General features: G+C 44.1%; 1 long non-coding RNA gene across 1 annotated transcript; it reads right to left on the minus strand.

Moving 5' to 3' along the window:
* Nucleotides 1-26,266, minus strand: LOC114677690 (uncharacterized). The gene is made up of 4 exons (XR_003729110.2): nt 26,061-26,266; nt 15,417-15,501; nt 11,640-11,772; nt 1-1,710 (listed from the first exon to the last, which is right to left on the minus strand). It is a non-coding gene; the product is annotated as an uncharacterized LOC114677690 (long non-coding RNA).
* Between the last annotated feature and the right edge of the window lie 1,097 nt (nt 26,267-27,363).

The raw sequence follows: 27,363 nt of genomic DNA on the forward strand, positions 1-27,363 counted from the left end.
CAGGGTGGAGAAGAGTTTTATTTAGTGTTAGAACAGCTCAGAGGAGTGCGTAGCTCCTCTCTGTAGGCAGGTTGTCTGATCGAGTGTTCAGCTCTTAGCAGAGAGCAGGCCCTGGAGAAGGTGGCTCCTCTCTGCAGGTATGTCTTTGCAGGTCTCTGAAGGTCCCAGCAGAGAGGGCAGCTCCTCTCTTCCAGCAGGTCGTCTCTGCAGCTCTCAGCGGAGAGGGTACTCCTCTCTGCAGCTGGCCTTCCCATCGTCTCCAGCTCTCAGCAGAAAGGGTACTCCTGTCTGTAGCCGGTCATGGGGTCTCATCATCTCTCTGCCCTCTTCATCCTCTGGCCATCCTCTGCCCTGCTCTGGCTGAGCCTAGGGCTTTTATGGACCTCAGAGGGGAGGAAGTACATGCTGATTGGCCCATGAACAGCCACTGATAGACCCGGAAGAGGTACCATGAGTTCCCACTCCAATTTATGGGACTGGCAACCTGGCCCCAAGCCTTCAGGCCCTCCCTGGCATGAAGGTGGGGCCTTACTGGGGACCCACGCCTTCCACCCAGGACTCTGTCTGCCTCTTGCTGCTATTCATGGCCCTGGGGCTCAGCTGCAACCCTGCTATGAGATCGGAGCAGGCCCCAAGATTGGAGAGAGGTCAGGCAAACACCCCTGAGCCTGCAGGGACGGGGTAGTGGGGGGTCCTTCCTGGGGTCGCTGAGGGTGCAGGCTGCAGACACACCCGGCTCCTGCATCTAGGAGGGTGGCTGCAGCCACACCCTCACCCAGAAAGGCAGATCCTGCCTGCTCCTGGCCCTCCCCCAAGAGCACAGGAAAGCTCAGATGGATCCACAGCTACAGTTTGGGTTCCTGTAGCCCCACTCAGGAGAGGGGGGCTCCTGGCTGCTCTGTAGAACAGGAGGCCTAGGTCTGCAGCTGCATTGGGCAGCTACAGCAGCACCGGGGCAGCTCCTGTCCCAACTCAGAAGGGGCGGGGCTCCCACCAGCTCCGTGGAGTGTGCTGCCATCACAACTAGGTTTGTGGCCAGGATGGCCAAGCCAAAGATAAGAAGGAGCAAAAACTATGAATATGCAGAAGAAACTCCCCCATGGGGTGAGGAGAGGATACAAGGAGAGAAGCAGGGGACCTAGCGTGTCCTAAGAGACCACAGGGAAAATGACAAAGGAAGAGCAGAGCTCTCTTTGTTACGGTACTGGAGAGGCAGAGGTGGAGTGTCATTCAAAAAGTCATGTGAAATATCCTAACACAAACTTCTCTTGGAAAATTTTACAGTAATACAAAGTACCAAATGTGAAGTTTAATGAATCTTGGCTGTTGGCAAACCACTGATGATGGTATGTCCCTGGAAATCTATGTCAGAATCTCAGCTGGGGGAGGATGGAGCATGTGTGAAGCTGAAGTGCAGTTTTATCTAAGAGGGCAAAGGTTTAAAAAGATTGAGAAACTGGCCAGGCGCGGTGGCTCAAGCCTGTAATCCCAACACTTTGGGAGGCCAAGGCAGTGGATCACCTGAGGTCAGGAGTTCAAGACCAGCCTGGCCAACATGGTGAAACCCCATCTCTACTAAAAATACAAAAAATTAGCCAGATGTGGTGGCACGTACCTGTAATCCCAGCTACTTGGGAGGCTGAGGCAGGAATCACTTGAGCCAGGAGGCAGAGGTTGCAGTGAGCTGAGATTGTGCCATTGCACTCCAGCCTGGGTGACAAGAGCGAAACTCCGTCTCAAAAAAAAAAGATTGAGAAACTCTTCCATTATACTTTCCTCACTTTTTCAATTTTCTGAATCCTCACTCTAATTTCCCCTTGAAGATGCCCTTCTTTGATACCTGGGGAGCAGACTAGAGCCTTTATAAGATCTCTTTCTTCTATTTTAATGACATTGGTTTGCCTAAGAATGAAATATTAGTCCAAAAGTGTACGTGGACATTAATAATAGAAGCCAGTTATGCCAAGCCAAGAAAAGCACTTAAAAAAAACCAAACAAACCAGCATCTAGAGGGAGCAAATAATTTTAGCTGTCAAATCCAAAAATTGTGTATCTAACCCACTGAACTGTGGAATTATCCTCAGAATTCTAACATTCAGTGCCTGAAAATGTCATAAATCAACAAATATTCATTGGCTTGTTTTCTTTTCTCACATATAAGTGTTAAAACTTCATTTATTTTCTTATATAGCAAAATATTCCTCAACTTAGTCAACAATCAGGCTACAAATCTCCACACATCCATTTTTTCTTTAAAAGCAAAAAGTGTACATCAGTGTATTTAAAAATTTTTTTTTCTCTTCTGTAAATGTTATATTCTTAAGTGTAAATTCTTAATGTAATGCACATCTTCAGGCCTATTAGAGAGAACACAAGGAACAAATTGCTCAGTGGAAAGCACATGAACTTCCAAATTAGAAAGGAGTCCCAACTCTGACATCCCCCTCCTTTCTAGCTGTTTGATTTGGGAAGAATTGGTTTAACGGTTTAACGACTGTTTTTTTTGGGGGGGGGGTGGGGGGTACAGAGTCTAGCTCTGTAGCCCAGGCTGGAGGGCAATGGTGCAATCTCAGCTCACTGTAACCTCTGCCTCCCAGGTTCAAACGATTCTCCTGCCTCAGCCTCCTGAGTAGCTGGGACTACAGGTGCACACCACCACACCTGGCTAAATTTTTGTTGCTGTTGTTGTTGTTGTTGTTATTGTTGTTGTTCTTTTGAGACAGAGTCTCGCTCTGTCAGCCAGACTGGAGTGCAGTGGTGTGATCTTGGCTCACTGCAAGCTCTGCCTCTCGGGTTCATGCCATTCTTCTGCCTCAGCCTCCTGAGTAGCTGGGACTACAGGTGCCCGCCACCATACCTGGCTAATTTTTTTGTGTTTCTTTAGTAGAGACAGGGTTTCACTGTGTTAGCCAGGATGGTCTTGATCTGACCTCATGATCCACGCGCCTCGGCCTCCCAAAGTGCTGGGATTACAGGCGTGAGCCACTGCGCCCAGCCAATTTTTTGTATTTTAATAGAAATGGAGTTTCTCCATGTTGCCCAGGCTAGTCTCGAACTCCTGAGCTCAGGCAATCTACCTGCCTCAGCCTCCCAAAGTGCTAGGATTACAGGCATGAGCCACCGTACCGGGCTAACAACATTTTATCTTCCATTTCTTGATCTATTGAATGTTTAGCGTGTGGTTTATTCATAGGGCTTTGGTGAGACAAAAATGAACTTTTTTGAAGGGTGAATAGTACTCCCCATTTAGTTGTCCAAGTTAGAAACTTATGAATCATTCCTAATACCTCCTACTCTCTCACTCCCCACATGTAATCCAAAATAATCCAGGAGGTTCAGCCTTCAAAATATATCTCAATTATTCCCCCTTGTCTCCATCACCACCGCTGTTATCAGTCTTAGACGTCATGGTTTTTCACGTTCACTGCTGCTCCAGTCTCCCAACTGGTGTCTCCACTTGTTTTTCCCCCGGTCCCCAGTCTACCCCATATAGCAGCTCGTTTTTTAAAAGCATAAATCATGCCATTCTTCTGCTTAATTCTTTCTGATGATGTCCCACTATATATACTTTTTTTCTTTTTTCTTTTTTTTTTTTCTTTCTTTGAGACAGAGTCTCACTCTGTCGCCCAGGCTGGAGTGCAGTGGTGTGATCTCAGTTCACTGCAAACTCCGCCTCCCAGGTTCAAGCGATTCTTATGCCTCAGCCTCCCGAATAGCTGGGATTACAGACGTGTGTCACTACACCCGACTAATTTGTGTATTTTTAGTAGAGACAGGGTTTCACCATGTTGGCCAGGCTGATCTCCAACTCCTGACCTCAGGTCGCATCTGCCTGCCTCGGCCGCTCACCACTATAATTTTTAAATGACATCTTCATTGAGATATAATTCACATACTATAAAACTCACCCTCTTACAGTATACAAATTAAAACACACAATGTGGTTTTAGTGTTTTCACAATGTTCAATCATAACCACTATCTAATTCCAGAACACTTTCATTATCCCAGAAAGAAACCGAAAACTCATAAGTAGTTACTACTATTCCCACCCCTTCCAGCCCCTAACAACCACTAACTGATTTTCTGTCTCTATGGATTTGTCTGTTCTGGGCATTTCATATAAATGGAATATTATAATATGTGACTTTTGAGGTCTGGCTTCTTTCACTTAGCATAATGCTTTCAGGATTGATCTGTGTGTTGGCATGTATTAGTGCTTCATTTATTCTAATTGCCAAGTAATATTCCACTGAATGGATATACCATATTTTGTTTATTCACTCATGGACATTTGGTTATTTTCGCTTTTTGACTATTACAAATAATGCTGCTATGAACATTCAGGTGCACATTTTTGTGCTGACATGTGTTTTCAATTATCTTGGGTACATTCGGAAGAATAAAATGCTGAGTCATATGATAACTTTATGCTTAACTGTTTAAGCAACCGCCAAACAATTTTCCAAAGTGGCTGTACTATTTACAATCTCCCCAGCACTGTATGAGGGCTCTAATTTCTTCACATCCTCACAAACACTTGTTATCTGTCTTTTTGATTGTAATCATTCATGCAGTGGTTTCTCACTGTGGTTTTGATTTGCATATCCCTAATGATTAATGATGTTGAGCATTTTTTCATTGCTTATTAGTCATTTGTATATTTCTTTTTTTTTCTCTTGAGACAGAGTCTCACTCCGTCACCCAGGCTGAAGTGCAGTGGCACAATCTCAGCTCACTGCAACCTCTGCTTCTTGGGTTCAAGCAATTCTCCTGCCTCAGCCTCCCAAGTAGCTGGGATTAGAGGTGTGCACCACCATGCCCGGCTAATTTTTTGTATTTTTAGTAGAGACAGGGTTTCCCCACGTTGGCCAGGCTGGTCTCGAACCCCTTACCTCAAGTGATCCACTGCTTTGGCCTCTGAAGCTGGGATTACAGGCGTGAGCCCCATGCCCAACCTACATATTTCTTTGAAGAAAATTCTATTCAAATATTTTGCTCATTTAAAAAACTGGGCTGGGCATGGTGGCTCACACCTGTAAACCCATCACTTTGGGAGTCTGAGGCTGGATGACGGCTTGAGGCAAGGAGTTCAAGATCAGCTTGGGCAACATAGTGAGACCCTATCTCTACAAAAAATAAAAATAAAAAACCTGTTGGGCATGACGGCATGTGCCTGTAGCCCTAGCTATTCAAGAGACTGAAACAGGAGGATCACTGGAGCCCAGGAGTTCAAGGTTACGGTGAACTATGATTAAACCACTGCACTCCAGCCTGGGAAACAGTAAGACCCTGTCTCAAAAACAAAAAGGGTTATTTGTCTTTCTTTTTATCGCTAAGTTGCAAGAGTTCTTTATATATTAGATATAATTTACTTAACAGATATATTGTAAGCAAATATTGTCTTCCATGGTGTGAGTTATCTTTTTCACTTTCTTAACGATGGAGGTAATTTTTACTTTTTCTTGCCTGATTTTTCTGACTATGACCTTCAGCACAATGTTGAACAGAAGTGGTAACAGTTTTAGCCGTGTGTGGTGGTGCACACCTGTAGTCCCAGCTACTCGGGAGGCTGAAGTGGAAGGATTGCTTGAGAGCAGCAGTTCGAGGCTGCAGTGAGCCACGATTGTGCCACTGCCCTTCAGTCTGGGAGACAGAGCACGACCCTGTCTCTAATTTTTAAAAGGTGGTAAGAGTGAACGTCCTTGTCTTGTTCTTAATCTTAGAGGGAAAGCATTCAGTCTTTCATCATTAAGTCTGATGTTAGCTGTGGGTTCTTTTTTAATAGATAAGCTTTATTAGGCTGAGGAAATTCTCTTCTGCTTCTGGTTTGTTGAGAGTTTTTATCTTAAAAGGGTGGTGAATTTTGTCAAGTGCTTTCTCTGCTACTTATTAATGTGACCATGTGGTTTTTGTCCTTTATCTTATTAATATGTTATATTAAATCAACTGAGTTTCATATGTTAAATCAACCTTACATGTCTGGCATAAATTCCACTTGGTTATAGTGTGTACTTTTTTTAATCCATCATAGTATTCAGTTTGCTAGTGTTTTGTTGAGGATTTTTGCAACTATAATTCATAAGGGATATTGATCTATAGTTTTCTAGTCATGCCATTGTCTAGTTTCGGTATCAGGGTAATATTGGTCTCGTAGAATCATTTGGGAACTATTCTCTCCTTTTTTGGAAGAGTTTGTGAAGGATTGATGTTAATGCCTCTTTAAATGTTTGGTAGAATTCACTAGTAAAGCTATTTGGGCCTAAGGTTTTCTTCATGGGAAATTTTTGTTTGTTTGTTTTTATTACTATTTCCAATCTCTTTACCTGTTAAAGGTCTGTTCAGTTTTTCCATGTCTTCTTGATTCCATTTTAGTAGCTTGTGTCTTTCTAAGAATCTGTCCATTTCACCTAGGTTATCTAATTTGTTGACATAAAATTGTTAATAGTATTCCCTTATAATCCTTTTTGCTTCTGTAAGTTTGGTAGTGATATCCCCTCTCTCGTTTCTGATTGTAGAATTTGATTCTTCTCTCTTTTATTCTTGGTCAGTCTAGCTAATTGTCAATTTTGTTGATCTTTTTCCCACTGCATTTTGAATAGAACCCAAACTCCTTATCTTAGCCTGTTAGGTCCCACGTGAAGAACCCTTTCTACACTCCAAATTCCCCCTGCCCACTCACCTGTCAGTCTGCTGCTGGTGTTTTATAAGCTCCTGAATGCACTAGTCCCTTTGCCAGCTCAAGGTTATCGCAAGTACTGGTTTCCACTGCTGGGAAGGCCTCTTCCCCTAGGTTTTGTCTGACTGGCTCTTTCCCACCCTGCGGAGCTCAAGTGTAGTAAGCCACCTTTCTAATTTGGATTATGTACATATTACCTTCCTTATCTTACCTTCCATATATATACCTACCAATAGCCTCATTTGTAGCATTAGCCAGTTTCCATGATGTAAACAATGCCACCACCATGGCTGATTTCAAGCTGCCAACACAATGTCACTGAACACGAAATAAGGAAAAGAGTCTATAACCTTCCTTATATACTTATCTTATATTTTCTTTACTACTGTACATCCAGCATTTAATTTTTTTAAAAAAGTGGTAAGAGTGAACGTCCTTGTCTTGTTCTTAATCTTAGAGGGACAGCATTCAGTCTTTCATCATTAAGTCTGATGTTAGCTGTGGGTTTTTTTTAACAGATAGGCTTTATTAGGTTGAGGAAATTCTCTTCTGCTTCTAGTTTGTTGAGAGTTTTTGTCTTAAAAGGGTGGTGAATTTAACATAATGCTTGGCTCATGATAGTAGTTCAATAAAGTTTTAAAAGTGAGAGTTTGAAACCAGCCAGGCCAACATGGTGAAACTCCATCTCTACTAAAAAAAAAAAAAACAAAATACAGGCCAGGCGCTGTGGCTGAAGCCTGTAATTCCAGCACTTTGGGAGGCCGAGGTGGGTAGATCACAAGATCAGGGGATCGAGACTTCCTGGCTAACACGATGAAACCCCGTCTCTACTAAAAATACAAAAAATTAGCCAGGCATGGTGGCGGGCACCTGTAGTCCCACCTGCTGAGGAGGCTGAGGCAGGAGAATGGCGTGAACCTGGGAGGTGGAGCTTGCCCTGAGCCAAGATCATGCCACTGCACTCCAGCCTGGGTGACAGAGCGAGACTCCATCCCAAAAAAATAAAAATAAATAAAAAATACAAAAATTTAGCCGGGTGTGGTGGCACACACCTGTAATTCTAGCTACTTGGGAGGCTGAGGCAGGAGAATCGCTTGAACCCAGGAGATGGAGGTTGCAGTGAGCTGAGATCACATGACTGCACTCCAGCCTGGGCGACAGAGTGAGCACCCTGTCTCAAAAAAACAAATAAATAAAAATAAATAAATTTAAAGGTGGAACAAAATTAGAACTACGAAATTTACAAAATACTATAGCAATATAACATGATTGTTGTTATTATTAATTGCACAATATTACTTACAGGTTTGCTTATTATTAGACATCAGGACCTGTCACTATTTCTAAAACATGGGCTATCTTTATTTAATGTGAGTGAAATGATGATACTAGATAGATGCCCTCAGGCAAAAGTGGGTTTTGTCTAACATGTAACATTTTTATTTGGCTATTGTTTAATTTTTAAATATCTTGGAGGACGTTCACATTTCAAAGGAATCATTTCTTAGAAAGTACTTAGCCTTGACACAGTGCTTTGTACACAAAGTCCGCTCATGAAATAAGTAAACGTTTATTTGTTCATTCACATATTACTTGAGATTTATTGAGTACATAGTATGTACTAGACATTCACTAAGGCCTTAGGATTCAGAGTAAACTACAAAACTCTTGACTTAAGAGGAGACAGAATGGACCGGGCTTGGTGGCTCATGTCTGTAATCCCAGCACTTTGGGAAGTCGAGGCGGGCGGATCACGAAATCAGGAGATAGAGATCATCCTGGCTAACACAGTGAAACCCCGTCTCTACTAAAAATACAAAAAAAAAAAAAATTAGCTGGGCATGGTGGCAGGCGCCTGTAGTCTCAGTTACTCGGGAGGCTGAGGCAGGAGAATGGCGTGAACCAGGGAGGTGGGGCTTGCAGTGAGCCGAGATCGCGCCACTGCACTCCAGCCTGGGCGACAGAGCGAGACTCTGTCTCAAAAAAAAAGGAGACAGAATGTACCGGTGTTCTCCATGAAGAAAGGTGAGGACAGGGACAGAGTCTGTGGGTGGTGCCAAGGGAGGAGCAGCAGGACAGATGGGATGACAATGGTATAAACCAGGAGTCACAAACAAATGCCCCAGGAGCTAGGTGGGCTTGGTGGGCTTGGTGTGGGACACTGTAAGTGGCAGAGTCTGTGGCTGGGGGAAACAGCACGTTCTTTTTTTTTTGAAACAGTTTCACTCTTGTTGCTCAGCTTGGAGTGCAATGGCGCAGTCTTGGCTCACTGCAACCTCCTCCTCCCAGGTTCAAGCCATTCTCCTGCCTCAGCCTCCTTAGTAGCTGAGATTACAGGCGCTGGCCACCATGCCTGGTTAATTTTTGTATTTTTAGTAGAGGCGGGGTTTCACCATGTTGGCCAGGTTGGTCTCGATCTCCTGACCTCAGGTGATCCACCCGCCTCGGCCTCCCAAACTGCTGGGATTACAGGCATGAACTACTGCACCTGACCTGGAAATAGCACATTCCATTTAAAGACATTTATATCTAAATTTAAAACAAAAATAATGTGGCAGCCAGACAAAATACTTCTTCAGGTGGGATATAGCCAATTGGCCAATAGTATCAGCCTAAGCAAAGCAAATAGCGGAGAGAAAGGAGAAGAATCCAAACCACTGCTGATTTGCCGGAGCTGGCTAGTTCCAGCTCAAGAGAGCCAGGTTCCTACTTTGTGCTCAATGACGTCATGTTGCAGCTGGCAATGAGCCATGGTGGTGGCAGCAGTTACACCAGGGAAATCAGCAAATTCTTCAAATCAAGCTATTGATAGGCAATGCTGAACACATTATTTAAATGTTAAAACAAAAAAACCAGAGATGTGCTCCTATTTGAAGAAAGAAAAATCTTTTCACTTAGGTTTCAGAAACTTCTCACTTCTGCCTTTAAAAATATTATAAGGCCAGGCGTGGTGGCTCACGCCTGTAATCCCAGCACTTTGGGAGGCCGAGGCGGGTGGATCACGAGGTCAGGAGATCTAGACCATCCTGGCTAACACAGTGAAACCCCGTCTCTACTAAAAATACAAAAAATAAGGCGGGTACGGTGGCGGGCACCTATAGTCCCAGCTACTCGGGAGGCTGAGGCAGGAGAATGGCGTGAACCCGGGAGGCGGAGGTTGCAGTGAGCCGAGATGGCACCACTGCACTCCAGCCTGGGCGACAGAGTGAGACTCTGTCTCAAAAAAAAAAAAAAAAAATATATATATATATATATATATATATATATGTATACACACACACACACACACACACACATATAAGCAGTTTTTACTTGTACTCAGGATTAATACATAGTTAAATGTATGTTGTCCTACCAAAAATGAATACATAACTAAGCAAACAAATAAAATGAGTTCAAGAGAAGGCTTGTATTTTTATTTCTTTATGTATATTTTTAGATGATAAACTCATCTGAGAATATGGTTGTGAAAATGATAGGAACTAAGGAATTATCTTAATTACAGGGAATCAACTGTCATTTTCATCATTTAGTATTGATTACTATTTACAGTCTATGAGAAATTCCTTTCATTAAAATCAAATCCCCCAAATGTGGGAATAAGTTCACATTATAGCACTACTTACAGGTCCTAATTTAATAGTAGTTTTTCTAATTCCACTTCCCATTTGAAGAATGTGTAATTTATTTATTTATTTATTTATTTATTTATTTATTTTGAGACAAGGTCTGGCTCTATACCCCAGGCTGGAGTGCAGTGATGCAATCTCTCTCTCTCTCTTTTTTTTTTTTTTTTTTTGAGATGGACTTTCGCTCTTGTTGCCCAGGCTGAAGTGCAATGGCGCAATCTCAGCTCACCACAACCTCCACCTCCTGGGTTCAAGTGATTCTCCTACCTCAGCCTCCCAAGTAGCTGGGATTACAGGCATCAGTGGTGCAATTTCTGCTCACTGCAATCTCCCCCTCCCAGGCTCAAGCAATCCTTCTCCTACCTCAGCCTCCTGGGTATCTGGGACTACAGGTGTGCACCACCATGCCTGGCTAACTTCTGTATTTTTTGTAGAGAAGGGTTTCGCCATGTTGCCCAGGCTAGTCTCTAATTCGTGAGCTCAAGCAATTCAACCGCCTTGACCTCCTAAAATGCTGGACTTACAGGTGTGAGCCACTGTACCTGCCCGTTATTATGAAATTTATAAAAATACTTTTAGAACTGGGAATAACCTTGGAGATTATTATGTCCAGGGCAAGCATATAGATTTCAACTCTTCCAGATCATTGGTGGTGGTTGCCTGGAGTCCTGTCCCAGCTCAGCAAGGAAAAAGACCGTGTTCAATATCAACAACTGCCTTTGATACAGGAGGAGAAGGTGCAATCATGAATCCAATCTAGTCCTAATCTAGTCCAGTGTCTTTATTTTACAGGTTGGAAACTGAAGCCGTCATAGGTTAAGAAACTTGTCAAAAGTCATACAATTAGTCAATGGCATAGCCAGGATTGTAAATTCAGCAGGAAGTTGTTATTGAATAAAATTTCTCCCTTTCACCTTCAGGGCCCAGTTGTCATAAAACCTTGTCCCCAAATACCTCCGAAATACATTTCCTCCACCCCAGTTCCACTAATCTTGTCTATTCTCGGGAGTCCCTTATTTTTTCTGCCTGTCCCTAATATCTCTCAATATTTCCACATACAATCATCCTCCTTGGCCCAGAACACTTCCAGAGAAGAATTCTAAACACAAATATTATAATGTCACTGTAATGCTTAAACACTTCCATGATCCCAGCACCTTGTAACACTGTGCTTCCATGCCTTTGCTTATTCCCTGCGGTTCCCCTCTGCCCAGCAAACCCTACTCTTCCTTCAGACCAGTGAAAACATCATCTCTTCTGCGAAGCTTTTCTTAATTCTTCCCTCCTCCCTCAACAATCCGTTTAGAAAAGCAGGAACAACGCTATCCTCACCTCAGTCTGTCTTCTCTCTTGTACTGCCTCCAGAGTTCTGCAGAGGAGAATGTCCATTCACGTTTACTGATAAATGGTAAGTCAGTCTGGAACTACGTGCACCGCCACATCAGGATGCCAGGGCACTATGCCACTAGGCAGAGATTCAAGATGTTAGTTTTTAGTTTTTGCTGCTTCACTCCCCCCAACTTTTTTTTTTAGATAGGGACTGACTGTTGCCCAGGCTGGAGTACAGTGGCACAATCACAGCTCACTGCAGCCTCAGACTGCCCGGCCCAAGTGATCCTCCCACCTCAGCCTCCCGAGTAGTTGGGACTACAGGCAAGTGCCCCCATGTCTGCCTAGCTAATTTATTTTTTTTCTTTTTGTAGATACAGGGTCTCACTTTGTTGCCCAGGCTGGTCTCAAACTCCAGGGCTCAAGTGATCCCCCGCCTCAGCCTCCTGAGTAGCTGGAACTACAGGCATGCACCACCATACCCGGCTAAGAAGTTTTTAATGTCATGAGAAAGTGCTATGATATGATGATAAGGGGGAAAAGCAAAATAAAATATATATGTGTGATAAATTTTATCCACATAAATATACACTGAAATAAGACTGGGGAGACTGTTAATGGATGACTGGATTATCAGCAATTGTTTTCAGACTTTTAATTTTTATGTTATGATTATTTATTCATTTACCACTACTTTATTGAAGTATAATTTATGTGTAGTAAAATGCATACATCTTAAGATGAATTTTGACATTGAAAAAAATCAATGAATGTTTGTATATATACACCTCTGTATGATCATCTTCTACATAAACATGTAGCACATTTTCATCACCCCCAAAACTCCCTTTCTGCCTCCAGTTAATACTCACACAAATTGCTTTTATCACAATAGTTTTTTTGTTCTTAAATTTTATATCATGGGATCACACAGTATATATTTTTAATGGTATCTGACTTCTTTCATTCCAACTAATTTTTGAACATCTTCCATATTTTTGCCTATATCAATGATTTGTTCTTTTTCTCTGCTAAGTAGTATTTCATTGTATTATTATACCACAATTTGTTTATCCACTTTCCTATTGGTGGATATTTTGGTTGTTTCCACCTTGGGGCTATTATGAATAAGGCTGCTATAAACATTCACAAACAAATCTTTTTATGCACATATACACTTATTTATGGGTATATATGCAGAAGTGGAATTGCTGAGTCATTAAGGTAGATACAGGTTTAACTTTGTTAGAAATTGCCAACCCGGCCGGGCATGGCTCATGCCTGTAATCCCAGCATTTTGGGAGGCTGAGGAGGGCAGATCACCTAAGGTCAGGAGTTTGAGACCAGTCTGGCTAACGTGGTGAAACCCCATCTCTACTAAAAATACAAAAGTTAGCCAGGCCTGGTGGTGCACACCTGTAATCCCAGCTACTAGAGAGACTAAGGCAAGAGAATCACTTGAACCCAGGAGGCAGAGGTTACAATGAGCCGAGATCACGCCATTGCATTCCAGCCTGGGTGACAAGAGCAAAACTCTGTCTCAAAAAAAAAAAAAAAGAGAAATTGCCAAACCACTTTCTATAGTGGTTCGCCATTGTATGCTCCCACCAGCAATGTATGAGCGTTCCAGCTCCTCCATATCCTAACTATCATGTAATTGTCAGTCCTTTTAATTTTATTGATTCTGCCTTGTTTGTAGTGGTATCTCATTGTGGTTTGAATTTCCATTTCTCTGATGAATAATTATGTTGAGGACCTTTTCTTTTTTTTTTTTTCTTTTTTTTTTTTTTTTGAGACGGAGTCTCGCTCTGTCGCCCAGGCTGGAGTGCAGTGGTGCGATCTCGGCTCACTGCAAGCTCCGCCTCCCGGGTTCACGCCATTCTCCTGCCTCAGCCTCCCGAGTAGCTGGGACTACAGGCACCCACAACCGCGCCTGGCTAATTTTTTGTATTTTTTTAGTAGAGACGGGGTTTCACCGTGGTCTCGATCTCCTGACCTTGTGATCCGCCCGCCTCGGCCTCCCAAAGTGCTGGGATTACAGGCGTGAGCCACCGCGCCCGGCCTTTTTTTTTTTTTTTTTGAGACGGAGTCTCGCGCTGTCACCCAGGCTGGAGTGCAGTGGCCGGATCTCAGCTCACTGCAAGCTCCGCCTCCCGGGTTCCCGCCATTCTCCTGCCTCCGCCTCCCGAGTAGCTGGGACTACAGGCGTCCGCCACCTTGGCCGGCTAGTTTTTTGTATTTTTTAGTAGAGACGGGGTTTCACTGTGTTAGCCAGGATGGTCTCGATCTCCTGACCTCGTGATCCGCCCGTCTCGGCCTCCCAAAGTGCTGGGATTACAGGCTTGAGCCACCGCGCCCGGCCGTTGAGGACCTCTTCATAGACTTTATAGCCTTTCAGTTATCTTCTTTTGCAACGTGCCAATTCAAATCTTTTGCTCATTTTTAAGGAGAATTGCTTGTCTTTTTATTCTTGGTGTGCAGGAGTTTTTAAAACAGATGTGGTTATAAAAGTCCTTTATCAAATATCTGTATTCTTTTTAGATAATAATATCTAAATATAGATAATTAGAGAAAATAAAAATAAAATACACCTTTACACTTTTTTTTTTTTTTTTTTTTTTTGAGACGGAGTTTCGCTCTTGTTGCCCAGGCTGGAGTGCAATGGCATGATCTCGGCTCACCGCAACCTCTGCCTCCCGGGGTCAAGTGATTCTCCTGCCTCAGCCTCCCTAGTAGCTGGGATTATAGGCATGCACCACCACGCCCGGCCAATTTTTGTATTTTCAGTAGAGACGGGGTTTCTCCATGTTAGGCTGGTCTCGAACTCCTGACCTCAGGTGATCCACCTGCCTTGGCCTCCCAAAGTGCTGGGATTACAGGTGTGAGCCACCGCACCCAGCCTCCTTTTCACTTTCTTAATGGCGTCTTTTGATAGGCAGAGGTTTTTAATTTTAGTGAAGTTTAATTTTCAATTTTGTCTCCTATGCCTTTTGTGACTTGTCTTAGAAATGTTTTCCTACCCTGGCTGGGCACACTGGCTCATGCCTGTAATCCCAGCACTTTGGAAGGCCGAGGCGGGCTGATCACCTGAGGTCAGGAGTTCAAGACCAGCCTGGCCAACATGGTAAAACCCTGTCTCTACTAAAAATACAAAAAAACTTAGTGGGGTGCGGTGGCGGGCATCTGTAGTCCCAGCTACTTGGGAGCCTGAGGCAGGAGAATCGCTTAAACCTGGGAGACGGAGGTTGCAGTGAGACGAGATCACACCATTGCACTCCAGCCTGAGCAACGGGAGTGGTACTCCATCTCAAAATAAATAAATAAATAAATAAAAATAAAGAAAGAAATGTTTTCCTACCCTAAAGTCATAAAAATATTTTTCTATCATTTCTCCTAGAAGGTTTGCAGGTTTAGCTTCATATTTAGGTGTATGATCACTGCTGTTCTTTAGTCATAAGGGGGAAAGGGACTTAATCTTAAGCAAAGAAGTGTAAATGGCAGGCTGCTATTGAGGCCATCCATTATTTACGTTGGGAAAGTTGAAGTTTTGGCATAAACACCGTATCATGTCACCTGGGTGGAAGAACAAGTACATCTGTTGTCCTGGCCTAGTAGAACATTCTGATCCCAACTCTGACTCCATAGATAAGTGGTACCTGGGCTTTCTTACAGTTACAGGGTTGGGAGAAGATTTAAGGGATTTGGGAGGATATTAGGAATAAATAGAATTGTAGAGAAGCCTGGGCATCAAATGACCGCCTATGCAGGGTTCAGACTCACATTTGTCCTGGGCTGTTTCAACAGTTAGTGAAGACTCCAGTGAAAGCTGGGGCCCTGATACCCTCCAACATGGACACCTTCAGAGCTAGGAGACATGGGGGAGAGGGAGGGTGGGGTAAGCCAAGGAGAATCATATTGTTAGTTGTAATGAGCTAGCGTTAAATAGATGTTAGTCATGTCTCCAATGTGGATGTTGAGAAAGATGATCAGAATTTGGAGTCCCAAATTCCTCAATCCCCTCCAGTTGCTAATGAAGCTACTGTCACCCCATGTGAGTTTGCCAAGTATGCAAACTCAAGGCCAGGTGCAAGGACACTTTATGACAACAAAGACTTTTGGTCCTGATCTCAATATGGTCTTCTAGTGAATTAGACTGAACTTTGTGTGTTTCACGGTCTTACCTTGCTGCCGTGGCCTAAGGCTCACATTTAAAAGCAGGAGAGCAATTTCTTTGGCCTTCTCCCACAGGCCAGAAATGACCAACATCTGGCACATGCACAGCCACTCCTACTTCTGTGGCTATAGTGGATACTGTGGTATGCCACCTAGATCTCCCTTTCAGGACCTAGGCATTCATTCCCCCAGCTACCAGGGGTGTTGGCCACCGATGGCTCATAATTGCATCCTTCTCCAGGAATGGCCTTGGTCAAAGGAAGCTGCCTTTCCCAAGCAGACAGACCTCCATAGTCAACGTTGGAGTGAGTGATGGGAAGGGGTTAGTGCTAAGGCCTGGAACTTTCAACACATTTAGGACAACTCAGCTCCAGAGCTCCCTATGAGGTTGGCTAAGGCCTTTGTTGCAACTACAATGTGTCATCTTTCTTCCCTCCTTTCCTTACAAGCTTTGTTTATTTATATTTTAAGAAGGATTCTTGCTCTGTCGCCCAGCTGGAGTGCAGTGGTACAATCTCAGCTCACTGCAACCTCCGTCTCCCAGGTTCAAGCGATTCTCCTGCCTCAGCCTCCTGAGTAGCTGGGATTTCAGGCATGCTTCACCACACCCAACTAATTTTTGTGTTTTTAGTAGAGACGGGGTTTCACTATTTTGCCAGGCTGGTCTCGAACTCCTGACCTCAGGCGATCTGCCCAGCTTGGCCTCCCAAAGTGCGGGGATTACAGGCATGAGCCACCTTACAATTTTGTTCTCAAGCATACTCCCTAATAAACACCCTGCAAACAATTATCTGAGTCTCAGAATCTGTTTCTGTGAAATCTACTTAAAACAATGGCCATGTCACAATACATTACCAATTAATCATATTACTTGCTTTTTCATGCTGAGCCTGGAAAAATACTAAAGTTCCTTCTGAAAACAGCCTTTAAGTAACTTAAAAAAAAAAAACCAGGTGGAGTGATAAACAAGCTGAAACCCATTTATCATCCCTGCTTCAAGCCCACATTTTAATATCAGTCCTCTAAATCTTAGTGTTCTGGTGGCAAGAAGAGACAAGGAGAGACATGTCTGAGGAAAAGCACACGGAGGAAAGAGGAGAGATACTTGAATCCAAGTTCTCAAGCAAAGCCAGTCTAAACTGTTTACCCTAACTATCTAAAGAGTCTCCCAGATGGCAGACAGCCCTGGACTGTGTTATATAGGAAAAACTAATATAAAAGTTCAACTCAAGAAAAGGACCTGCTGGGTGCGGTGGCTCACGCCTGTAATCCCAGCACTTTGGGAGGCCGAGACAGGTGGATCATGAGGTCAGGAGATTGAGACCATCCTGGCTAACACGGTGAAATCCTGTCTCTAATAAAAATACAAAAAAATTAGCCGGGTGTAGTGGTGGGTGCCTGTAGTCCCAGCTACTCGGGAGACTGAGACAGGAGAATGGTGTGAACCCAGGAGGCAGAGCTTGCAGTGAGCCAAGATCGTGCCACTGCACTCCAGCCTGGGCGACAGAGCGAGAGGGAGACTCTGTCTCAAAAAAAAAAAAAAAAGAAAGAAAAAAAAAAAAGAAAAGGACCTGCCACTTACCCTCAACAGCCTATCTGTCATGCCACATTTCCACTCCCTCACACCAGAGTCACAAGACATCCTTGACCATGACCATTCATACCAGTATCCTCCAACTCTCCCTGGAAGTCAACATGGACTGGAAATCGGGCGATGTGTGGTCTATTCTAAACACTTCCACAAAAAGTTGCCCATCTTGGGGTAAGACACACTGGGCACTAATTTGGTCATTTACAAAATAAATGTATGAATAAGATTTCTAAGACCCATTCTTGGTCTACTATATAATTCTGTGCATAGGAAACATGCTGAATGTAGGAAAATTTGCTGTTGGTGGTAGTGGCATTGTTCTAATATTAGAGTTGGCCTCTGCCTTGCTCTGTGGCCTACGCAGATGCAGAGCAAAACATAACACAGAGGAAGAAGATGAGGGGGGAAATGGAGGCAAGATGATGACACCATTATGGCCAAGTGACAACTCCAAGGATGGTGGACAGAGCAGGCAAGTCTTCCCACAGTTTTTTTTTTTGTTTTTGTTTTTGTTTGAGACAGGGTCTTGCTCTGTCACCCAGGCTGGAGTATGGTGGTACGATGTAGACTCACTATAACCTTCACCTCCTGGGCTCAAGTGATCCTCCCACCTCAGCCTCCCTGGTAGCTGGGACTACAGACACATGCCGGCACATCTGGCTAATTTTTTTTTTTTTTTGTAGAGATGGGTTTTGCCATGTTGCCCAGGCTGGTCTCAAACTCCTGAGCTCAAGCAATCTGCCTGCCTTGGCCTCCCAAGGTGCTGGGATTACAAGCGTGAGCCACCACGCCCAGGCTTCTTCTCACAGTTTTTCTGTGCCAGACATTTCTGGCTCTCAGTTAGACAGTAGGAACCCAAATACCTGCCTCATTATAATTCCTTGGTCAAATCCTTCATTATCTCTGATCATTGTTTCTGAATCTATAAAATGGGATGTATTATCAGAATGCTTTGGTTAACATCAGAAACATAACAGAAAATAACTTATACAGCCACCCCAGGTTCATATCTTTCCATTTTAACAACTCCAGTGCAAAACAATCTTCTCTCTCCAGGAGAGATTCTTAGCAGTGCAAATGAACTCAGATGTTGCTATGGTTTGGATATGGTTTGTTTAGCCCTGCAAAGTCCCATGTTGTGATTTGATCCCCAGCGTTGGGGTTGGGGCCTAGTGGGAGGTGTTTTGGTCATGGGGGTGGATCCCTCATGAATGGCTTGGCACCATCCCCTTGGTGATGAGTGGCTTCTTGTTCTTAGTTCACTCAAGAGTTTACAAGAGCATGGCATCTCTCTTGCCCCCTCTCTCACCATGTGACACACCAGCTCTCCTTTTCTGTCATAACTAAAAGCTTCCTGGGGCCTCACCAGGACCCAAGGAGATGCAAGTGTCATGCTTATACAGCCTATGGAACCATGAGCCAAATAAACTTCTTTTCTTATAGGTTACCAGGCCTCATGTATTCCTTTATAGCAACACAAATAGACTAAGACACATGTCCATTCCTGAGACAATCACTGTGGCTGGTTGGCATCCATCCACATTTATAGTCAGACAGGAGGGGACACCACTATTGACGTCCCCACTGGCACTACAGAGTACAGTAGAATGGTTTTCTTCAAGGAAGGATGCTAGTGAATAAAAACATATGTACCATATAGATGTAATCTATTTCCTCTACCTCTGAAACCTCACATCATCTGCTGTCTATTGCTGCCTAACAAATTATCAGTGATTTAATGACTTAAATGAAAACTAATTGATCTCACAGTTTCTGTGTGTCAGGAGTCTAGGTACAGGTTAGTTGAGTCCTCTACTCAGGGTGTCACCAGGCTGAAACATGGTGTGGCTGGGGCTGTGATTTCATCTGAAGCTCATGGTCCTCTTGCCATGGCCATTCAGGTTGTGAGCAGAATTCAGTTCCTTGGAGTTGTAGAGATGAAGTCCCCACTTTCTTACTGGCCATTAGCCAGGGACCACTCTTAGCTCCAAGAGCCACTCTCATATGCTAACCATGAGCTCCTTTCATAGCAGTTCACAACCCGGCGGTTTCTTTCTTCCAGGCCAGGCCCGCTCTAATGTTTCTGTGGTGCTTCACCATCTTGCTAAAGGTCCAGCTGATTAGGGCAGGCTCACCCAGAACAGTCTCCCTTTAGATTAACTGAAAGTCAAGTATTCCGTAGCCCAGTCGTGGCAGTGATATCCCATCATAGTCACGAATCCTACCCACACTCCAGTGGAGGGAATTATATAAAGCATGTACACCAGTGGGTGGGAAACTTGAGTGTCGTTTTAAATTTCTGACTTCCACAACCACTAATGGAAAGTAACTGAAAAGAAGAGGAGACAAACCCTCAAACAGAAGAGACAACAGTGGATGAGAGGTGTCAGCAGATCCGTATGCCTGCCAGAAAGGAGTGCTGAGAACCACAGACAATCTCAGGGTGTAAAGAAGCAAGGTATTGCTGAAGGCAGGGCTGATAAAAGGGTTCAAAATAGGCACAATCATTGAAAATCTATCTAAGACAAGCAGTGAGACCCTTCCAGGGTCCCCTTGCTCACCCTTGGCAGGTAGGCAAGAAGTCTCCTCACTGTCCCCAGAAATTTACTCTCTAAAGAAATCTGGCCAGGCGCAGTGGCTCACACCTGTAATCCCAGAACTTTGGGAGGCTGAGGCAGGCATCACAAGGTCAGGAGATTGAGACCATCCTGGTTAATACGGTGAAACCCTGTCTCTACTAAAAATACAAAAAATTAGCCAGGCGTGGTGGCACGTGCCTGTAGTCCCAGCTACTTGGGAGGCTGAGGCAGGAGAATCGCTTGAACCCGGGAGATGGAGGTTGCAGTGAGCCAAGATTGTGCTACTGCACTCCAGCCTGGGCAACAGAGTGAGACTCTCTTTCAAAAAAAAAAAGAAAGAAAAGAAAAGAAATCTGACCAGAACTTCTCTAGATAAGAACATTAGGTACATTCCAAGGGAGATGTTGTTAAGTGAATATCTACACGCAGCATCGTGAGACCCTGCACAAATCTCTTTCGTTGTCTTTCTGCCAGAAAGTTGGCAGTCAGGCTCCTATTCTTTAGGAAGAAAATTGGAGAGATCTTCTCTATAGAAAATGATCCTGGAAAATAAAATTTCTACAAGCTGACATTTGTGTATTATTCTGGTGTAAAAACCCTTGGCACATGATCACCCTGTTCTGAGGGCCACAGGTTGAAAAGCAGCACACACACACACACACACACACACACACACACACACACCACCACCACCACCGCTTCCAATCAGCCCTTCACCGCTTTACCTGCCATCAAGTGAAAATGATGTAGTCAAGACTGGCCTTGAGCAGGTCATAAAAGCAGCTATAATTTGCATGACTTCCACACGACCTACTCCTGCTGCGTGGCTGCCTTTCCTCAACTGATACTTATGGCCTCCAGTGTTCCTAATAGGTAATGGATTGAGGAAAAATAATTCAAGTATAGTTTTGTTTTCTCTGGGTTATTCTGTTTGTTTGTTCCCTTCCCCACTCTCCTCTATGACCACTCCTGAGTGGTGCCCAAAACGTTGCAGCCCTTCAGCTGGTGCCAGCAAATCAGCATATTGTATAAAGGAATTTGCAAACCATACTTGAATTATTTTTCCTCAATCCTTAGGAGGCCGAGGAGGGCAGATCACTTGAAGTCAGGAGTTCAAAACCAGCCTGGCCACATGGCGAAACCATATCTCTACCGAAAATACAAAAGTTAGCGGGGCTTGGTGGCGTGCACCTGTAGTCCCAGCTATTCTGATGCAGGAGGATCGCTTGAGCCCAGAAGGTGGAGGCTGCAGTGAACTGAGATTGCACCACGGCACTTCAGCCTGGGTAACAGCGCGAGACCCTGTCTCATAAAATAAAATAAAATAAAATAAAATAAAATAAGATAAAATAAAAGAAAGCTGTTATTTTCCTTACTGTTGCCTTTTGAATTCTGCTCACCATAAAATTAAGCCAAATACTTTTTGGGGGGGCAGCAAAAACTTGTCAGATTTATGAAATTCATTAACAGAGCAGAATTCTCAAAGGAAAGGTTTGGAGGCCTGCCACACCTTAGGCTTGACCAAAGCAGATGAAAACCTCAGCCCAGTAATGTTCTTAAATTCATAACTCAACTGGATTATAAATAATGGTGTCATTCTTTGGAAAGGCTATTTCTCAAACCCTCTAATGAAAAAGCTAGGAAATATTGCTATCAATTCATCCTTTCCTCTTCAAGCAAAGAGCATTCCTCCGCCTTGAACAGATGGGGCTCTGTGTGACAAATAGCAGTGTTCCAGGGAGCAGCGACGCACTGACATCTTGTACCCAGTGTTTATAAGCTGGGTTGTCCCTCTGCTTTCATTTCCTTTGACTAGACTGGAGCAGTGTTTAAGATTCAGACAATGGAACGGCAGGGGTTAGTCCCAGTCATCCTCACATTCCAGCCATTCTTTATGATAATGAGCAGGGTGAGTGCCTTCGAGGAAGGATTCCAGAGAAGGTAGGAGGTGCGGAGGAGGAAAGAACAGCAAAGCCTCTCTAGCCCGGCAGTGCCTTCATGCTCACTGTATTACTAGTTCAGGTACTGAAGCTGCAGTTAATTGCTATTCCCAAGGGATTCAGCTGCTTTTTCCATTTACAGAGGCAGCTATAACAAAGAGCATGTGAGTGCATGCGCGCACACACACACCACTGTTCCTATTTTCCCAACTGCTTGTTGACTGGCTTCCGTGAAGCCCTCACCTTCCCCATCATTATCACAAAAAATACCAGTTATCACTGAGTGAGAAAATCATCCGTCTCTTAAGGAACAGACGGGGCGTTTGCTGTTCTAATGATTTCAACTGCACTGTATGGAGCTTAGAATACGATTAATGTTGCATCAATGTCCCCTTTGGCATGCTCTTGCAGATAAGAGCGAACTGCCCAGCTGTCTTCCAAACAAGATGGTCTATACTTGATGACAGTAAGCGGGAAAGAGCAAATTCATTTTAGAGCAAAGGGACAAGTTTACACTTCTCAACCTGCAATTTGTTCCTATGATATTGAAAATTCTTCATAGGTATTGCGGGTGGATTCGAAACCAATCACATTTACGTATTTCTGCATATAAACATCTTTGAGTGCACTTTTCCCTTCCGCCTCTATCTGACGCCTTATACAAAAAAACCGCCATTTAATGATGACTATTTTCCAGGTCCTTATTAAATGTACATGATCTTTAAACACTCAGTCCTCAGCAAATGTTTATTGAACTCCTATCACTTGTCAGCCAGGTTCTGAATGCTGGGGGTGGCGGATTCTTGCCCTCATGGAGCTTCCAGTCTGGTTACTTACCATGCCCAATTAGTATAGGATCCGAGTTGCAAGAGGTCTGGAGTTTATACTCTTAGGGGTGCTTATTAAGAAAGAGAACACAGGCCAGGCACGGTGGCTCACGCCTGTAATCCCAGCACTTTGGGAGGCTGAGGCGGGCGGATCACGAGGTCAGGACATCGAAACCATCCTGGCTAACACAGTGAAACCCTGTCTCTACTAAAAATAGAAAAAATTAGCCAAGCGTGGTGGCGGGCTCCTGTAGTCTCAGCTACTTGGGAGGCTACGGCAGGAGAATGGAGTGAACCCGGGAGTGGAGCTTGCAGTGAGCCGAGATCGTGCCACTGCACTCCAGCCTGGGAGACAGAGCAAGACTCCGTCTCAAGAAAAAAAAAAAAAAAGGGGGCTGGGCGCGGTGGCTCAAACCTGTAATCCCAGCACTTTGGGAGGCCGAGACGGGCGGATCACGAGTTCAGGAGATCGAGACCATCCTGGCTAACACGGTGAAACCCCGTCTCTACTAAAAAAAATACAAAAAAACTAGCCGGGCGAGGTGGCGGGCGCCTGTAGTCCCTGCTACTCGGGAGGCTGAGGCAGGAGAATGGCTTGAACGCGGGAGGCAGAGCTTGCAGTGAGCTGAGATCCGGCCACTGCACTCCGGCCACTGCACTCCAGCCTGGGTGACAGAGCGAGACTCCATCTCAAAAAAAAAAAAAAAAAAAAAGAAGAAAAGAAAAGAAAGAGTACAGAAATTGCAAAAAACTGTAGAAGAGGCACATCTAAATGAACGACCTGAGGCTTAAGCTTCAAATGTTTCACAGCAAATCCTTTGACGGCAAGGTAGGTAGGATTTTATCTCAGTTTCACAAATAAGAAAAGCTGGGGCTGGGCGTGGTAGCTCATGCCTGTAATCCCAGCACATTGGGAGACCGAGGCAGGTGGATTACTTGAGCCCAGGTGTTTGAGACCAGCCTGGGCAACATGACAAAACCTCATCTCTACAAAAAAATATAAAAAAGCCAGCCACGGTGGTGCACACCTGTAGTCCCAGTTACTCAGGAGGCTGAGATGGGAGGATCACTTGAGCTCAGGAGATGGAGGTTGCAGTGAGCCATGATTGTGCCATTGTACTCCAGCCTGGGCAATAGAGTGAGGTCCTATCTCAAAAAGAAAAAAAAAAAAAGAAAAACTGATGTTGCCAGATGTGCAGTGGCACATGCTTGTAGTCTCAGCTATCTGGGAGGCTGAGGTGGAAGGATCACTTGAGCCCAGGAGTACAAATCTAGTTTGGGCAATACAGCAAGAGCTTGTGTCTAAAATAAATGAATGAATAAATATATTTTTAAAAATCTGATGTTTTCTTAGTAAATGGCTGATTAGGGGTCAATAAGACTCCGAAGCAAGCATTCCTCTGCTTGTCAAACCAAAGAAGTATAAATGATAACCAGAGGGCATCCAGTTGGAAATAGCTCTTCCTCTAACCAGGGCACAGCTCAGATTACGTTGAAAAAACAACAGGCTGCCCAGACATCTCTGCTTCCATCTAAACCAGGGGACAATTTGCCCCTCAAAACATTTATTATAATCTCAGGCCTTGTTTTTCTTGGGGTTTAGGTCATTGCAATTTGTGTATTTTTGAATTTCATTGTAGTTGGATCTCGTCAAAAATTCCTATTTTGCTTTTTTTTGTGACTCTCCAGCTAAATAAGGAGGATGGATGGAGCAGGTTACCATTTCCCAAACCTTTCTGCATAGCGTTAGTCCTAAAGGATGTGCACCACTGTTACACAAAAAAAGAGATATGTGGACATATTAGCTAGGAAATGTTGGATGAATGAAAGTTAAAATTTTCAGGCTGGGTGCCATGGCTTACACCTGTAATCCCAACACTCTGAGAGGCCCGGGGGGGCAGATCACCTGAGGTCAGGAGTTCAAGACCAGCCTGGCTAATATGGTGAAACCCTGTTTCTACAAAAACTACATAAATTAGCCAGGTACGGTGGCAGGCGCCTGTAATCCCAGCTACTAGGAAGGCTGAGGCATGAGAACTGCTTGAACCAGGGAGGCGGAAGGTGCAGTGAGCCAAGATCACGCCACTGCACTCCAGCTTGGGTGACAGAGACTCTGTCTCAAAAAGAAAAAAAAAAAAAAGACTTTCTTGGCCGGGTGCAGTGGCTCAAGCCTGTAATCCCAGCACTTTGGGAGGCCGAGGTGGGTGGATCACCTGAGGTCAGGAGTTCAAGATCAGCCTGACCAATATGATGAAACCCCATCTCTACCAAAAATACAGAAATTAGCTGGGCGTGGTGGCGGGCGCCTGTAATCCCAGCTACTCAGGAGGCTGAGACAAGAGAATTGCTTGAACCTGGGAGGTGGAGGTTGCAGTGAGATGAGATCCTGCCATTGCACTCCAGCCTGGGCAACAAGAGCGAAACTGTCTCAAAAACAAAACAAAACAAACAAACTTTCTTTACTACTGGTCTTTTAAAGGACATAATTTGCTAATATGCATTGTTGCTCTTCAAGAGGGAAATATGGTATGCAGCTTTTCCCAAACTCATTCTATTTATTTAAAAATTATTTATGGAGGCGGGATGCCATGGCTCAGACCTGCAATCCTAGCACTTTGGGAGGATCGTTTGAAGCCAGGAGTTTGAGACCAGCCTGTGCAACACAGGGAGGACAGGGGTTTGAGACCAGCCTGGCCAACATGGTGAAACCCCTTCTCTACTAAAAATACAAAAAATTAGCCAGGTGTGGTGGCACATGCCTGTAATCCCAGCTACTTGGGAGGCTGGGGCAGGAGAATGGCTTGAATCTGGGAGGCAGAAGTTGCAGTGAGCCGAAATCATGCCATTGCACTCCAGCCTGGACAAGAGCGAAACTCCGTAAGTTTACTAAATAAATAAACAAACAAATAAATAAATGTAGAGCTGCACATTATTTCAGCTGACACACCAAACTGGGATGGTCTATGAACAGATAGGAGCCTTTGAGCCAAGCCTAATAAAAGTTAGTGAGGTAGATTCAGCCTCTCCCTAAAAAAATTAGAGATCGTATAATTTTCTCCTCCCTAAATTCTTGTTCAGATCAACTCCACCCATATGTTGCTCACATACATCCTCCTCTATTCAGTGAAAGAGGCAGAAATATTTAATGATGAGAGATTAAATGTCTATAACTGACACATCAGGATCTAAATACTCAGTGTTAATCAGAGCTGTTAAGTAAAGCATTTAAAAATTCTTTTTTATACGAACACCTAATCAACAATGAAATGGACATGACTGTTCTAGCCCCAAAGACACTCAGAGGAAAGACTCACCGGCAGAAGTCGTCTCAGAGGCATTCCAAAACGTTTATACATCGTACACGCCACAACGTGAAAGAATTTGGTCAGACTGGAAGTCAACAGCTCTCTTGGGATGCATCACATGCTTGAAAGCTAATAACATTATCCCGGAACTCTGAGAGAGGATTAATAACTGAGCTTTAACACTCAGATAACACTGGTTTCTCCAGAATATCAGAAGCCCTGAAGATGGAGAGAGGAAGAACGTTTACCCTTAAATCATAGCTTTGGAAACACTGAACTTCTAGAGTAAAGGCAGGAAGGGTGCATATTTAACTAAATTCAAGGGTGTGTCTGCTCATCATTCTTCAGGGTGATGCATTAATCCTGCTTCACCTACCAACAAAAGTGTGATCTCAGCCTCCGGGAACAGTTCTTTGGGTACACCCTCTATGAAACTCAAATTGAAATTACCTCTTTGTGTTATTCATCAGGCACCAATTGCTCTTACCATGAATATTCCATTCATGCCTGCTATGTGACCACTGAAGTCTCAAAGTCCTAACTTACTGCCATACAGATGTAATGATCTGTGACTGCATATCTGTGGGTAAGAGGCAGGATACTATACTGAATTGAGCAAAAGAGCTATTCCTAACACACAATTGGAAAGTGAAGCAAAGATCCAACATACAACTGCTTTTGATGGGTGCGTAGGGAAACTACCAAACAATACATTTAATGGCTGTAAGAATGGGAAGCTCACATTAATTCAGCTCCTCCAAGAATCAGATGTCAAATCAGGACTATGTGCAGGAATTTTATTAGGGGAAGTGCCTGTGTGAGAGAAAATGGGAGAAAGCTGTGTAAGACTGGGAGAAACATCAGACCACCACGCAAACCTGATCCTAAGTGAAGGAGGAGGGAAAGTTGGGCAGAAGTGTCCTCAACTACTCTGCAGTCAAAAGAAGGCTCAGCAAGGCCAGTAGGTAGTCCTGAAGCCCAAGGCAGCTATGAAGCTATGAGAGGCATTCCCTGTCTTCCAGACCTGCCTTAATATCCCTGCTGCCCTCAGTCACGGGCTGGGAGTAGCAGCTTTTGAAAGGCCTCACCTCAGCAAAAACACTTCAGTAAATTTTAGAGCACAGCCAGCTCCTCACTCAATTACACGCCCCCAAACTTGGAGATCCGCAAGGCATAGTCCTGGAGCTGTCTTAAAGCTGCCTACAAATCAAAATGCCGCTAGTATTGAGAAGAGGGTGGTTTGAGTTTAGGATATCAATTAAATGTATGTAGGTTGTTGACTGAAACAAAACAAAACCAGAACCATTCTTTG

Source organism: Macaca mulatta, chromosome 4 (assembly GCF_049350105.2).
Source record: "Macaca mulatta isolate MMU2019108-1 chromosome 4, T2T-MMU8v2.0, whole genome shotgun sequence".
Taxonomy (NCBI): Eukaryota; Metazoa; Chordata; class Mammalia; order Primates; family Cercopithecidae; genus Macaca; species Macaca mulatta.